Source organism: Peromyscus californicus, unplaced genomic scaffold (genome assembly GCF_007827085.1).
Source record: "Peromyscus californicus insignis strain IS unplaced genomic scaffold, ASM782708v3 Scaffold_3__1_contigs__length_106647218, whole genome shotgun sequence".
Classification (NCBI taxonomy): domain Eukaryota; kingdom Metazoa; phylum Chordata; class Mammalia; order Rodentia; family Cricetidae; genus Peromyscus; species Peromyscus californicus.
Window position 1 is genome coordinate 9,920,108 of NW_026294551.1, and position 16,488 is coordinate 9,936,595.

The 16,488-nt window shown below is 42.9% G+C and overlaps 1 long non-coding RNA gene across 2 annotated transcripts in view; it reads left to right on the forward strand.

The window, feature by feature from the left end:
- Positions 1 to 16,488, forward strand: part of LOC128122224 (uncharacterized) — a 133,029-nt gene that overhangs the window by 87,810 nt on the left and 28,731 nt on the right. For both annotated transcript variants that reach the window (XR_008222363.1, XR_008222362.1), the window contains one exon: positions 2,599 to 2,748. This is a non-coding gene — a long non-coding RNA (uncharacterized LOC128122224). The remainder of the gene's footprint in view (positions 1 to 2,598; positions 2,749 to 16,488) is intronic.

A 16,488-nucleotide genomic window follows, 5' to 3' on the forward strand; every position in this document is an offset into this window, starting at 1 on the left:
TTAGCTTCATAGCATTCTCCAGAGTGCAGGCACAAGGGGCTGTGCCTTCAGCTTTCAGGAAGGATCTGCCCCCCATCTCCGATGTGGCTTTATGCCTCTTGAAATCATTATCAGAGGACGAGGTTGTGTGCGTTTTTAAATTGCTTTCTTTTGAAGAAGATCAACAGATGCTAATATTTGCTGGCACTTAGGAAATGATTACTACCAGCTAGCATTATGTTTAGGGTATTTAATTGGCACAGTTGTCCATGTCGTTTGCTAAGGAAACTGTGGCTTATTTAAGAACAAAAAAACCATGTTGTAGATATTGATCAGATAAACCAACTGCTACAGTGCCAGGCTACAATGGAACACAGGCCAGACAAATTCCTTGTGTTGATGTGTGTATTGGAAACCCAGGATCAGAGATGGGCTTTTCAACTGAGAAACTGAACTACTCCTATAGTAAGGACTGTTTTATTTTACTTAGCATTTTCATTTATTTTTGAGAATTTCATATAACATAATTTGGTCATATTCTTTTCCCTCTCCCAAAGTCTTCCAGATCCTCCCTCTCCTACCCACCCAACTTCCTAATTTTTCTTTCTCTCTGAAAAACAAAAAAAGAGAACAAACAAAAACATTCCTCCCCCTCAAAAAACCTAAAACCATAGAGTCTGATACTTGTTGACTGTTAACTTGCCAAAACATTTTAATGTGCTTTTAAGATATTTATTTATCTATTGTGTGTGTAGGAGGGCAGATACGTGTGTATATGTTAGGTGTATGGGTTAGTGTGTGAATTATTGCGGAGGCCCGATTTTGACACGGAGGAGTCTCCCTAACTGCTTTTCCATCTTACTTTTGGAGACAGGGTCTCTCACTGAGCCCAGATCTCACTGATTCTTGTTGGCCAATGAGTTCCCAGGACCCTCCCGTCTCTGCCTCTGCCATGGCAAGGTTGCAGGTGTGAGCTGACACACCTTGTGTGTTTAGGTGGGTGGAGGGATACGAACTCAGGCCTCCATGCTTGCAGAGCAAGTGTTTTAGCCACCAAACCTGACAAAAAAACAAAACAAAACAAAACAAAACCAAAACAAAACAAAACAAAAAAAAAACAAAACAAAAAAAAAAAAGAAAACCAAAAACCAAAAAAACAAAAAAAGCAACTCTGGCTCTACATAGTAATTTGTAAAGCTCACGGAATAATTTGCATATAGCTAGAGGTAAACGTTCTCCCCATCAATATTTATGGATATTTCTTGTTATTTGTTCCTGATGTGCTTGCTTGGTGAATGCTAACTCTGGGGTGGATAAGGCTGGAAACAGAAGGATAAAGGAGATGGAGTACCTCGTGGTGACTAACTTAGTAGCAGAAAAACTTCTAGAAATCCCAGCCTGGGTGAAGGGAGCAGGGACTGGACCTGCCTGGACTGAATCTACCAGGCTGAGCTGAATCCCCAGGGGAGTCCTTGCCCTGGAGGAGATGGGAATGGGGGGTGGGTCGAGGGGAGGGCCGGGGGGGTGGGAGGAGGGAGGACAGGGGAATCTGTGGCTGATATGTAAAATTAAATTAAATTATAAAATAAAAAACAAACAAACAAACAAAAAAGAGTGTCTAAAGCATGCTTCTTGAGTAGCATTTACTTTACCACGTCCTGCTGTGGGATGTTCTGTATGGCAAATGTGTTGCTGATTGGTCCATAAATAAAACACTGATTGGCCAGTGGCTAGGCAGGAAGTGTAGGCGGGACAAGGAGGAGAATAAAGCTGGGAAGTGGAAGGCTGAGTGAGAGAGACACTGCCAGCCACCATGATGAGAAACAGCATGTGAAGATGCCGGTAAGCCACGAGCCGTGTGGCAAGGTATAGATTTATGGAAATGGATTAATTTAAGCTGCAAGAACAGTTAGCAAGAAGCCTGCCACGGCCATACAGTTTGTAACCAATATAAGTCTCTGTGTTTGCTTGGTTGGGTCTGAGTGACTGTGGGACTGGCAGGTGAGAGAGATTTGTCCTGACTGTGGGCCAGGCAGGAAAACTCAAGCAACAACGTCCCTTTCAGCTTAGACTTGATGTTCTGTGAGGAATGCCAAGAGGGATGGTCCTCCACACACTCAGACACCTTTTGTCATGCCTAGAAACTTTTCTGGTTTTTTTTGCCCCAAAGAATCAGATTAGTTCGTGCTATGATTTGAAGTTCTGGTAATTAATATGTGAATGATGCAAGCACACCCAAATCTAGTTTTGGTTCCCTTCTGGCTTTAAGCTCCAGAAAGCAGGGTGGGCAGAGGGGTGGAATCCATTCACAATTTGCCTTTGTTTCGAACATTTTAAAAAAAGTTTTATTTTTTATTATGCTGAATTACATCGGCTTTTAAAAGTTATTTTTTCATACAATATATTTTCATCATTTTCCCCATCCCCAAACTTGTTTTTAATAATTCCAGTTGTATGTACAAACATCTGTCCCAGCTCATGGCAGTATTGGAAGTTCCACCCTCCCATGGCTCTCCTCTGTATGGATAGTAAAAACCAAGCAGAGACGCTAATTAGCTGATCATTAGCAGGAAGGTGAAAGATCACACTTAGATTTACATGTTGCCTTCTTGTTCAAAGAACAGTGTCAGCATCCACTAATTAATCCATCAGCGAAGAATGCTGCCAGCATCGCTCCATCATTAGCCAATCTCCAAAAGAAGCAAGAGGACCTGCTGATGGGCATCCGATGGCTTCGAATGCCTCTGTCATTCATTTTTCATCCATCAGGTAAAGTGCCAGATCTGAATCCAATTTCTAACCCATTACTTTTATTTACAAATGTATTCTTATTTTATGAAAAAGACCAAAGTTATATAACAGATGGACATAAAAACAAATTAATAACCAGAAGTACTGCCTTTAATTTCGGCCTTTTATTAATGTGTTTCAGTTTCTACAAGTTGTGTGTGTGTGTGTGTGTGTGTGTGTGTGTGTGTGTGTGTGTGTGTGTGTCAAGGTCAGAGAATGAAAGATTCCCTTCAGGCTGTGGCTTTCTGTATATCAAAATATTTCTGTATGTCAAATAATTAATTAAGAATCAGAATTTTGTCAAGACTAGGGAGGCACATGATTGTATCCATAAGAATCATTCATTCATTCATTCATTCATCTGATTTGGGAAATTCTTTTTGTAATGGTATAATGAACAGATAAATGTTTGAATTTGTAGAGAAATTCTAAAAACACAAAACAACAAAAAAGGCACTTTAAAAATGAGGACAATCTGGGGCTGGAAGATGGCTTATCAGATAAGAGCAGGTACTGTTCTTCTGAAGAACCAGAGCTTAGTCCCCAATACCCACAACAGGTGCTTCACAATTGCCTGGAATGCCAGCTCTAGACTGTCCAGTACTTTCTGGTATCCTCAGGTACTTACGCTCATGTGCATATACCACCCCCACCCCTCACCATGAGTATGCGTGCGCGCGCGCGCACGCGCACACACACACCCCTACACACAATAAAAAATGAAAACCAATCTTATAAAAAGAAAGAGAAAGAAAGAAAGAAAGAAAGAAAGAAAGAAAGAAAGAAAGAAAGAAAGAAAGAAAGAAAGAAAGAAAGAGACTGTTAGGCATCGAACCTCTAAATTCAAATGGTTATTTACTATCCTTTCTCTGAAGCATAGCCAGTCCCCCTAGGCTCAAAAGATAGACAAACAGGAAATTAGGTCAATTTAAATTTCCGTTTGGGGGTTGGTTTCAATTGTGTTTGTATTTAATGACAAAAATCTCCCCAATTCAGTAAAACTAGATGGTCTATGGAAATTGTTTGTGGAGCTCTTTTCTTCCTATTCACTTTATTGAAAACTGTAGCTCAGCTCTGATTTCTATCAACTCCCCTGCCATCCTTTCTTAATCACAGTAAATGAAAGTCACGATATGTTTTTCAATTAGAACTTGGTAAGTTCATTTTCTCACTGTGAGTGGTCAGAGTCCACCGCCTTCTGAGAGGAAAGCTAGGAAGCACAGATCACACTCAGCTGGCTAGAGATAAACAGAAAACACACTTTAAAAAATAAGAAAAAGAAAAATCAGAGATGCAGTGAGCTAATGGAATCAAGCCTAGATGGCGGGCGGCAGAGCCAGAATGGAAAATCACAGCCTGAAATGCCACTGATATTCAAGAGTGCGACTCTCTGCAAAAGTCCTCTCTTTTGATGGTAGTCGAAGCCCCTTTAGAAGCCCATCCATTCCTAAGATTCTAAAAGAAAGGCTGCAATCTTCAAAACAGTGTAGCTTTTTATCCACTGTTAATGTGATTTCTTTTTCCTCAATGAACTTATCTTTTTATCTTCTCACACCTAGGGATTTCTCTGTGTTCATTTTGTGGGCATGTCCACACAGACAAAGTGAATGACAGTCTACTGAACCCCAATAGCCTCTCTTCCTCCATCACATCAAGAGGATCACATTTCCCTTGGGATTTTAGAGTGGCCTTAAGCACCCCGTAAGGCCACTGTGTTCTTGCAGCCATACTTAGTGGTTCATTTGGAAAGGTACTTAGGCTCTTGACTAAATAAACTCCTTCAAGGACAATGACTGGGGACACTGGGAACTGCTTTTCCATGCATGAGTCTTTCTTTCCTTATGAAGCTTCTGCCTAATGAGTTGGTGACTCCTCTGTTTCACACAACAATATATATCTGATTCATTCTATGAGTCTGTTTTATAGGCTAGTATAACAGGTGATGTGCAGCCTTAAAATACCTTGGAAAGTATATAGGAGCTAAGAAGATGATCTTGGGAGACACTGGTGACTTTGAAATTCTAATTCTTAGAAAGTCACTTGATAGCTGAAATTTCGTACTAAAAGAAAAGCATCATGAAGGTTGAGTATCTTATATTCCACATGCTTAGGAACAAAAGTGTTTCAGATTTTAGAGATTTTCAGGGTTCTTCTTTTCTTTTTTTAATTTTTGTAGTCTTTACCAGTTGAATTTCAGTACACTCACAGTGTTGGCATTTAGGGTGTCTTGGAATTTGCATTTTCAATTTAGAAATATTTAACCTGGAATAAAACTTTTGAAGAAAGCAAGTCTTGATTATTTCAGAGTCGATAATGCTGACACCATTCATCTCTCCTAAAGATGAACTAGAAAAATGAAAGTGTATGGATGAACAGTTCAGAGTATACCTCCAAATCCCATAGAAGAATAGCAACTATAAAACATGAAAAAAAAAACCCAAACAAAAAACCCACTAAAGTGAAAAATTAACATAAACAGCAAAACCATAGTCCAGTTAGCAAAGGAAGGGACAGATAGCTTATTTGCTGATGTACTGTCATTCCCCCCACTCCCCCAGGAAAAAGCTCCAGCTAGTGTCTATGTTTTAAAAGCCCACATTGAACAATCCCACCTAGCTGGACCAGCTGTGAGACCTTTACTCCTTAGACTAAGAAAATCCTTTTATCCATAAAAATAAGACCAGTCCAGAACAACTTTGGAGGCTGACCAGCTATCCGGGCACACCATGAACTCTTTTGATTCTAGCATTTGGAAGATCAGCATTCTAGGTAATCCTCGAGTCCTGAACAAGCTAATAAAGTGAGTTGGTCACCTTTTCTTTCTTTTTAAGAAAACCATGAGTAAATACATCCAAGATGTATAAGACCATGCCCTACATATATGAGATCTCAATTTAGTAAATTGTCATAGTATGTGTACAGGTGTCAGCCCCTAATCTCTCTCTCTCTTCCTCCACACATTTTTGGATGTGTCTTTGTAGAACAAGCAGGAAGTAGAACTTTCCATGGCCAGTTGTCAACCTGGGTGACACCCTTCTTGGTGGCCTTGAGGAGCTTGGAGGCAATATATCGTGTACCTTCCTGAGGACAGAGTAGATATTTCCCTGTATCCTCTGTGATTGTCTATGAGCAGATCTACTTAGGCCAAAGCCTCAGTACCTTCCAGGGAGATGAGAGGTAGAGTGTGGCGTGCAGAAGGGATGGGCATTGAGCACGCGTGCGCGCGCGCGCGCGCGCGTGCGCACACACACACACACACACACACACACACACACACACACACACACACACCAAGGCTTGTTATAGTTCTGTCTGCTGTGCTGCGATCCTGCAGACTCATCTGCGTGCCTTTTTCTTCCTACAGATATTTTCAGTTCCAAATCTTCAACGATTTTCTTTTCTCATAATCACAGCAGTGAATACTTGCAAACACCCCTATGTCTTGGAGCACCTATCAGTGCTTTTACATCATTAGGTGTCTTATTACCTCATGAACCCCAACAGTGGCAAGTGTTGTCTTTTCCATCTGGTGGATGGGGGCATGAAGACACAAGGTGGAGAGATTTGCTTGGGGTTTAAGGATGGATTGGCAGGAGTCAACCCAGTGAAGGTTAGTTGACTGTATAACATCTCTTTACCTAGCTCATAGGCCTACTGGGCTCACAGGGCTGCAGTGATTTGGTGCATGAAAAAGGTTGTGTACCTTGAGCTGGAAGCCAGTGTGCTCTCAGTACTCTTGTATCACTGCTTGCTCGTTCTTACCTTGTTGTCTCAAACTACACATGCTTTGAGAGACAATATGTCTGCCATGAGTAAGTAGGTCCCCTCTTTAATCAGGAAAACAAAGCCATATTTCCTTGGGGATGCAATTTAGAGCAAAGAATTGTCCCCAGTTTCTCAGGTCAGTTATGGCTTTGTCCTTTCTTCCCTCTCTGATGAGGTTTCCTGCATCCCTGTGTGCAGTGCAAAGGTGGACCCCATAGCTTTGAAGGTGGGAAGAAGATGATTAGAGGCCAGCTTAGGATCAAACCACCATTTTACTGCAGATTAATTAGCGTTCAGGCCTGTTTTTTGAAAGCCCAACTAAACAGGAATGCCCTCAGCAGACAAAATGAAAGGAGCTGAGCATTGGAGCATGCAAGCCAGCGTTTGCTTTGGATTAGACCCTCACAGAGGGTGTGTGTTCACCTTCAACGTTCCCCATTTAGCTGGACTCGTCTGCTGATTAATGGAGGCTGTAGACTCGAAATGACATCCTCATCGGGGCAGCAGAAGTGGCAGAAACTTTGCCAGGTGTGGCTAGTTTATGTTCAGGTGTGGACAGGATGGTCATTGAAAGCAGAGCCTGATTTCATCTCCTACCTAAACTCAACACGTCCACCGCCCCAGCCCTGGCAGCATCGCCTTGCCTGCACGGCCGTCTTTTCCTTGTTGGGCATGCAAACCTTTCACTCATCAGAGGCCCAGAGCACTTTGGAAGGCTCGGATGTGTCAGTATCAGTAAGCTAATGGAAGCCATGTGTTCCCAGAGTGGAAAAAAAGCTGGCCTCTTAGGCATCCAGACGTGGCTTGCTGAAGTGAGTCTGAAGGACACTCTCTCCTGGAGTTGATTCTTTTCTTAGCAGTTGTTAGTTACTCTGAAGATTAGCTTGCTGATGTTCCACCTAATGACCCCAAGCTTAGACATATAGGACTCATTCAACAAGGGCTGGGGAAGCAGCTAAGGTTTATCAAACATATCGAGGCTATGCAGTTCAACGATGCAATGATAGTCAGAACCATTATTCCAGCTAGCTGTGTGTTTAGTGCTCATACCTGCCTGCTGAGAGTCCTGTGTTGATGGCCCTCTTGAATCCTGACCCCAAGTCCGGAACTAGGCATTACCATTTCCCTACTGTACATTGACGCCTTTCCACAGGAGGGCAGAGGAATGTCTCTGACCGTGGACACAGTGGCATGGGATTGTCAATTTAGTCTTTATACTTTCTCCACATGGCACAAGGGCCTGGGAAGGGGATTTGTGATATTAATGTTCTAACTAAGAAATATGAAATGCAGACTTTATCTAAAATTTCAAAGGATACATGGTAGGGAAAGGACAACAGACATATGTTAATAGAGGGTCAAAAATTCAGTCAGTGTAGCCTGCCTTGCTGAGAGTAGTAAGGTAAGGAGGGTTAGAGTTCCCAATAGGCTGACAAGATATGGGCTTAATATGCCCCATAATGCCATTGACGTAAAAGGAGGGGGAGGCACTTTGGGGAGAGGGTTTAGTTAGTTGATGAACATCTTAGTTGAATTTCCATTGTTGTAATAAACACCGAGAAAAGAAACTCAGGAGAGAAAGAATGTGTTTTAGCTCACAGTTCCAGGGTCCAGTCTATATTAGTTACTTTCTATTGCTGTGATAAAAATGCTGTGACCCAAAGTGACTTCTAAGAGGAAGAGTTTCTGTTTGCTTGTGGTTCCACAGGGAGAGTCCGTAGTGGTGGGGGAGCTGGGAGGCAGGGGGCGGGAGTGGTGGGGGAGCTGGGCAGCAGGGGGCGGGAGTGGTGGGGGAGCTGGGAGGCAGGGGGCGGGAGTGGTGGGGGAGCTGGGCAGCAGGGGGCGGGAGTGGTGGGGGAGCTGGGCAGCAGGGGGCGGGAGTGGTGGGGGAGCTGGGCAGCAGGGGGCAGGAGCCGGAAGACCAGTGTTCACATCTTCAACCACAAATGAGGCAGCAGGGAGCTAACTGTAAGTTGAGGGAGGCTCTACATTTTCAAAGCCTGCCCCCAGTGACATACTTCCTCTAGCAAGGCTCTCCCTGTTAAAGGATCCATGGCCTCCCTCCCTCCTTCCCTCCTTCCCTCCTTTCTCCCTCCTTCCTTCCTTCCCTCCTTCCCTCCTTTCCTCCTTCCTTCCTTCCTTCCTTCCTCCTTTCATTTCTTCCTTCCTCCTTTCTTTCTCCATCCCTCCCTCCTCTCCATCCCTTCCTCCTCTCTTTTTGTATACTGACACTAGAAGCATCTCACTCTGGCTTGCTGAATGATTTCTTCACAGTGGTGGTGCCGGGTTGTTGCGGGAAACGAACTTTCTATTTCCTGAAAATCTACCAGCCCTCCCCGCCTCCTTCTAAAAATATAATTTGTGCTGGAGAATCAAAGTCAGGGAACTTGATAAGGAGTTAATGAGAACAAATTAATTCTGTCTGCATTTGGAAGAGGGACAGCCCCGCCCTGTAAGTTCTCTCATTTGCTTCCTTGAACATGACATTTTCTCAATATAACACAGTGTTGGAAAACCTAGGTCTCTGAGGAAATAAACAAGTGTGTACTATTTTCCCACCAGGGGAAAGTCATTATTTGAGTGTGAATGCTTCAGGTAATTTTGGGAGACTGAGTGGGAGAGATTTCACTGCTGCACCTGGTAATTGTAAGTCAGTTGTCATCCTGACCCTCTGTTATACGGAAAAAAAATTCCGTTAAATGCCAGGATAGAGGGTGGGAATTTTAAGTAGCCTCAGTGTGACAGCTGCAAAAATATTTTCATCATGTTTGGTCCCCCTTTTTGGAGCAGGCTTACAAAGAAGTAGGAGAGGCACAGGTGAGCTTCTTCCTCCCTTCCCTTTCACCCTTGTGCTGCCGAGGCTAGACCTTGCCCCCTCTGCAGACTTTCCAGTTTGAGAAAATATGTTATCTTTCAAAGCTGACCACTTTCCATATTCTTGCAAAAGTACTGAATCGTGTTTCTCTGAAAATGACAAAAAAGAGAAATAATAGAAGGTGGTAGTGTGGGAAACAAAGAAAAACTGTCCTTTCCTGTGCTGTCATGGTTGCTGATGTGGTAATGTATGTGTGAGTTGGAGATTGTGTGTGTGTGTGTGTGTGTGCAGGAAGAATTCTTTCCATGTTCCCAAGCTAACTGCTGTTGGTAGTATGTTGTGAGGGAGAGAGTGAAAGGAAGGTTTGGGTCTGCCAGTGCATTGCTAGGAAATGTGTACTTAGTGTTGACCTCCAAAGGATATCTAGTGTAGTGTAGACAGGACAATGGCTGGTGACAGCCTGGATCCCAGGAGCCTTGTGAATCCCACTGGCCAAAACCAACTAAACAAAAAAAAGAGCCATTTCCCCCTTCTTTTCTAACTCACCACCAGCGATGTCTTCTAGTTGATAGAGGATGGGCAGTGGCGGAGGAATCGGAAGGTGTGCTGAGAAGTTGGAGGTGTGTCAGTGGCTGCTCCATTTCTGACCTAGTCCATCCCTCTCTTCCCTATGTGCTTCTTCTTGAGGAAGAGTGTTGCTAGAGTTTTCCTGCCTGGCCTACAGTCAGGAAAAATCTCTCTCACCCGCCAGTCCCAAGCCGCTCAAACCCGATCAAGTAAACACAGAGACTTATATTGGTTACAAACTGTATGGCCGTGGCAGGCTTCTTGCTAGCTGTTCTTACAGCTTAAATTAATCCATTTCTATTAATCTATACCTTGCCACGTGGCTTGTGGCTTACCGGTACTTTACATCTTCCTTATCCTGATGGCGGCTGGCAGTGTCTCTCCCACCCAGCTTTCTGTTTTCTCAATTCTCTTCTCTGTTAGTCCCGCCTATACTTCCTGCCTGGTCACTGCCAATCAGTGATTTATTCATTGACCAATCAGCAACACATTTGACATACAGACCATCTCACAGCAGAAGAGGATAGGTCTTTTCTCCATCACCCATGGGTCTCATGACCTTTTCCACTTACATAGATCTTCTATTTCATTACTGTCTGGTATCCATGGAATTGTACTTTCTCCCAAGCTGGGAGAGCATAGTCCCCACTTTTCAGAGGGAACGTAAAAGAGCATCCTCTGGTTGGTGAACTAAGTAAAGTGCCTTATCTGGAAGAAATGACTTTCTATCGGGGTGAATAAAACCATTATCAGAATCCAGGTTAGTCTGAGTCTTCCTTGATTCCTAATATGCCTCTACAGGAGTTAGTTAGGTTTCAGTAGACGGCATTTGTGTATATGAGGAGTGAGAGTCTTCACAAGGAGGATGATCAGGAATTCCTTTGAGCAATCTTAGGAGTTTCAGAAGCATTCATCATAAGCCAAAGAGGGTGAATAGCAGCAAAACATCAAGTTCAATACCAGAGTGAGTCTAGAGTAGTATATCTCAGAACCCAGGAGCACAGTGTGGCTGCCCCTGAGAAGTGAGGAGGTACTCCCTCCATAAGCATAGGGATTGTTCCCTCCTCGCTCTACCCATCTCCCATCCCTTTGAACCTAGCCTTGAGATTATTTAATAAATGCCCAAGGCATTGGTGGTCAGATGTTCTAAGAACATGTTCTACCCTTATAGAGGATCTTGAGTTCTGTGTCTAGTACCCACATGGGACATCTCAGGGCCATCTGTAACTTCAGCTCCAGGAGATCTGACACTCTCTTTTGACCTCTTCTGACACTTGCACTCTTGTGTGTTAAAAATAAAATCCCATTTGTAGTGAGTATTCCTTTAAGACTGAATAGCTTATGGTAATTGTCTTCAGTTGCCTTAATGTATTTATTTGTTATTAATATCAGTTAATATTTGTGTAGTGGGCTGAGCCTGGTAGTTCGTACTTGCAATCCCTGCACTCAGGAGGCAGAGGAGGAGGACATAAAACTTGAGGCTAGCTTGGGTTACATACTGGGACTATATTGAAGAAACAAGACGACAACATCAAAAAGGAAATGGGCCTACATTTGTGTGTATATAAGTCTGAGTTGTCCTTGAAGGAGTTATCTTAAGCACACAGAGTGATTGATGGGCTACCATAGACCAATGTTCAATTGTTAGACCACAGCCTAAATATTAAGAGGGATTATTTTTGTTATTCTATTTTCATTTTTATTTATGTGGATGTCTTTGTCTCTGTGAGTATGTGTGTGCTTGTGTCCACAAAAGCCAGAGAGAACATCACATATTCTGGATCTGGAGTTGTAGGTGGTTGTGATCTGCCAGAGTGGATGCTGAGAACTGAACCCAAGTCCTCGGAGAACCATCAAGTGCTTTTAACCACTGAGTTGTGTCTGCAGGTCCTGAACAGGAATTCTCAAAGCAGGAGCTTCGTGTCCTTTGCATTCTGGGGTTGCTATGCAGGTGACTTTGCTTCCTCATGGATCTCATTCCTTAATGTGGAGGGTGTGAATTCCACATTTTTATCAACAGAGAAAAGATGCTGTACAAACAAGTTCTCCCCATTTTTAGAGCCCTTTGCATGTGCCGGGGAGCTGTCCATATAAACTACTCCAGCAGCAGAGGCCTGAGTTGCCCAAGCTCTGGGTTTTCTGATGAGGTGACTTGGAAAGGGGAGAGATGTGTGGTTTGGTCCCAGCAGACAGCAATACCTGTTTTGCCTTGGGACTGAGGTGTTTTGGCTCTTGGTTGAGAATGATGGACGCAGGGAAATCCAAGAGCAAGGGATGATGCTAGCAGTACTAGTGGAATTCAGAAGGGTGGGGATGGGGAAGGATGCTAATACCCTGCAAATAAAGCTCTAGTCAAGGAACTGGGCATTTGCCTGCCTTGAGTCCCTGGAATCTATTCTCAACATTCAGACTGAGTCACTCTGACTTCTTCCTAGGGTTTTGAGTGCACCTTCCAGGATTATGCATTACTTCATCTGCCAAGGCAGACTTGGGCTTGTTGGTATCAGGGTTCCTGAACATTAACAAGTGGCCATGAGATCTTGGGAAAAACACAACAATATAAAGCATTTATTTAGGCAACCTAAATTCCTTGTCCCAGGTATCCATTCATCCTCTCTCTCTCTCTCTCTCTCTCTCTCTCTCTCTCTCTCTCTCTCTCTCTCTCTCTCTCTGTTTCTCTCTCTGAGATACTAATGAGTCAGATGTTCAGCATTGACTACCGATGATGTGACTGGAGCTATAAATGATACAGGTGAATAGCCCTACTCCCTTTACATGTACTAACACAACACACTTTTGGTTGCTATGTGTTAACTGTGTTTTCTCTGAATTCCAGCCAGCTTCTATGATAAATAGTGATTAAAGGTAATGCCATGGAAATATTAGGATAATGCTTTAGGGACTAGTGTTCAAATATCTGATGTATCACTCACTTTCGCAAAGCTAGCCAACTTCCATGAAGTCAAAGGCGTTCAGTGGGAATTGGACTAAGATGCCGTGACAGAATACACAGGAAAAGCACAGGGAGGTGCCTCTGGTAGCTGTTGCCTGTAGGTCACCCTTGGATAGTTGGTTCTTTCAATAGCATTATATTATAAAAGAATTAACTACCCCCAGCTATGGTATTGAGTGGGAGGAGCCATGAATTCCCTTGTACATGCATGTGTGTGAGTGCACATGTTATTATGGAGGCTTGAGGTTGACTTTGGATATCTGCTTCCTCAGGCACACTCGATTTTTTTGAACAGGGTCTCTCATTGAACCTGGAGCTCCCCAATTCAGTTAAATTCAGCTGGCTGAGGAGCCTCAGGGATCTTCTGGTGTCTTCCTTCCCAGCTCTAGGATTACAGGCTTGTGATAGCTTACCCGGTTTTCTGTGGGGTGCTGGGGGTCCACACTCAGGTCCTCACGCTTGCATAGCAAGTGTTTACTGACTGAGCCTCCTGGAACTGTCAATCCTTATAGTTGATTATAAATACCAGCCCAGGCTCTCAATATTGCCTCATCCCTTTCCAGACCGTTTTGCAATCTCTCCTGAGATCTACTCATTTTCCTTGAGAAAGATTTTTTCCCCTAAGTCCTTGGTGTTTGTCTCTGTTAGGTTTCTAGTGGTGCTATGATGACTTGTAAACCTAGTGGTCTGAAGGAAGAGAAGTTTATTATCATTTCTGGTGGGAAAAGTTTCATTAGGCTAGCATGAAGGCATTGGCTGGGATGTTTCTTACTGGAGGCTCTAGGGACAGGTCATTTCCCAAGTTCAGTAAGGCTATCAATTCAGTTCCTGTAGCAGGTCTTTCTTTGGATTGCCAGCTCCTGAATAATGACATGGAGACTTCTTATTAAGTATGAAAGCTTGCCCTTAGCTCAGGCTTGTTCCCAACTAGCTCTTAAAACTTAAATTAACCCGTTCATAATAGTCTACACATTGCCACATGGCTTATTACTTCCCCTCAGTACACTAATGTCTGACTTCCTCCAAGTCTGGCGAATTCCCACTTCTCAGATTCCTTCTCATAGTTCCTGTCTCTGCCAGGAAGTCCTACCTATTCTCTCTCATCTAGCTATTGGCCATTTAGCTCTTTATTAAACCAATCAGAAGGCACCTTAGGCAGATGAGGTAAAACAGAGACACATCTTCAAAGTGTACAAAAAGATTATCCTACAACAAGTTCCTCATGGGTAGGATGGAGATTCCTCTTCACTCGCTAGCTCTCAGCCTGTCGTCTACATCCCTTGGCTCATCCTCCTGACCTTCTTCTTCAGTGCTAGCAAAGCAAGTTATAATTTATAGTTTAACCTTTCCTTTGGCTTCCTTTCTTGTTCTCACCTCTTTTGCTTTTCTCTTTTTATTTTTTTACAGTGTTGAAATCAGTTTAGTTTTATTTTAAAAATTTATTCTTTCACAGCTTCATGTATGTATACAATGAAATTTGAGCATACTCACCCCTCCATTTCCCTCCATCGACTTCCCTCCAACATATTCTCCTTCCAGCTTCGTTGTTTCTTCCTCCTTCCCTTTTCTTTCCACACTCCTCTGCTTTCTGCCCCTCCTTCTTGTAAGATAACCCAGAGTCCAGCTAACACTGCCTCTATGCGTACAGATGGGGGGCCATCTACTAGAGTATGGGTAACCCACCAATGGCCACAGCCCCAAAGAAGAATGTCTCTCCCTCCCCCAGCGGTCATCACCTGCCAATAGTTTCTCAGTCAGGGGTGAGGCCTCATGAGTGCCTGTGATCTGTTGTGCCTATGTGAGTAATTCAGGCTACTTTCCCTGCCTTGAGGCCAACTGATTAGGAAAGCTGATTGCATCTTCCAAACCCCTTAACAACAATACCTATGTTAATACTTGATAGGGCAGTCAGAAGGGGAATTTTGAGGGTAGGGGAAAGTATCTTTGTAATTCTTTGTACGGTACCCTCCCACAAGGTAACACAGGAAGCTATCATCAGTCATCCTCTGGGACATGTTTTCCCTTTAAATGCTTCATAAGACATTATGGGGGTGGAGGTGGGCCTTTTTAGATCTATGGGATCAAGGGTTAGTGGTTTTTGTGGAGAAAGTTTGTGAGACTGTGTTTGAGTGTGAGAAACATCTCCTGATTGCTAAATAATAAAATATCTTAGAAATACACGTGGTCCTCATTAGTAAAATAAATGAAAAAAAAAACCTTAAATATCTTGAAAATATTTGAAGAGATTTACATAAACCAGAAATGGGCCACTGGAGAGATGGTTCAGCTGTTACGATCATATACTGCTTTTGGAGAAGACCCAAGTTCAGTTCCCAGCATCCACAGAGGATAGCTCACCACCACCTGTAACTCCAGCTTCTGGGGACCAAGGCCTCTGACCTTTTCAGGAACTTGTTCTCACAAGAAAACACTCAGACAGATACAGACATATAGGTAAAAATAAAATGAATCTTAAAAAAAACAAAACAGAAAAACCCTGGGTATGGAGAAACACCCTCCTCCTTTACCTTTTCAAGTTATGGCATTTGCCACATGTGAAATGAACTCTGTAGTTACTGGGTTAGCAGTTTTAGACATTATGTAGGTATCAATTTATGGATAATACATGCTAGTTCAAAATTTGAAAATCATGAGATAAGATTCTATTTCCTTGCTTGGTGACATAACACAAAATTGTAGCTATCTACATCTGTATCTATATGTGTTTTGCTACTATATATTCATGGGGCTTGGTTACCTCCAAAGAAAGTCCACAAATGCCCAAGTCCCTTCTATAAGATGGTGTAGTACTTGCATAAAAGCTAGGGACACCCTCTGTACCCTTTAAGTCTCTAGACTACACATAATGAACAATATGTCAATACTGTATAAGTAGTTGCTATCCTGAATTTCTTGGGAATAAAAACAAGAAAACAAGTCTGTGTATATTCACTACAAGTACAAGTATATTCCGGGATGTATCCAGTCTTTAGCTGTTAGAGTCTATGGACATGAAGGGATGTTTATATATAGGTATGTATAGATTTAGATTTACAACAATCAAGAGGGTCAAATGTAGGCAGATACAATAGATTCTTTCTTATTATATGGCATGGATACAAGTCTTTGCACTCTTGAGCAAAATCAATTATAGTACTGCACAAGGAAAAGAAACTTATTATCAATTTTGTTTCCACCCACGTTCTATTGTTACATGATGCTTTTTATCTTTTAGACACCCTTGGGTGAGTGTTCTCTCATGCAAATATTCACAAGGAATGGTTCCCCACTGCCAGGACTTTGCCTTTGCGCACTCACATTTACTCTGAGGTCATCACTTTCCTTGCGTGGTCTTTCTGTGAATTCCCTTCAGCTTGGCTCACGTTTATAGGAAGGACTAGAAGACAGCCATGCTTTTGATAACGGCCTATCATTTCATCAGGTCTGACACATTCAGAATTCCACCCACCCTTGGCATGGAACCCGGGCCCTTTCAAATCACCCATTAATCTGTGTCAAGTTGACCATTGTCCGTGTTCAGGCCTTTGACTGGAAGAAGCGGGGCTGAAGGAGAAAGGAAATCATATCCTGTCAATAAGCACTGAAAATATTTAGTGTG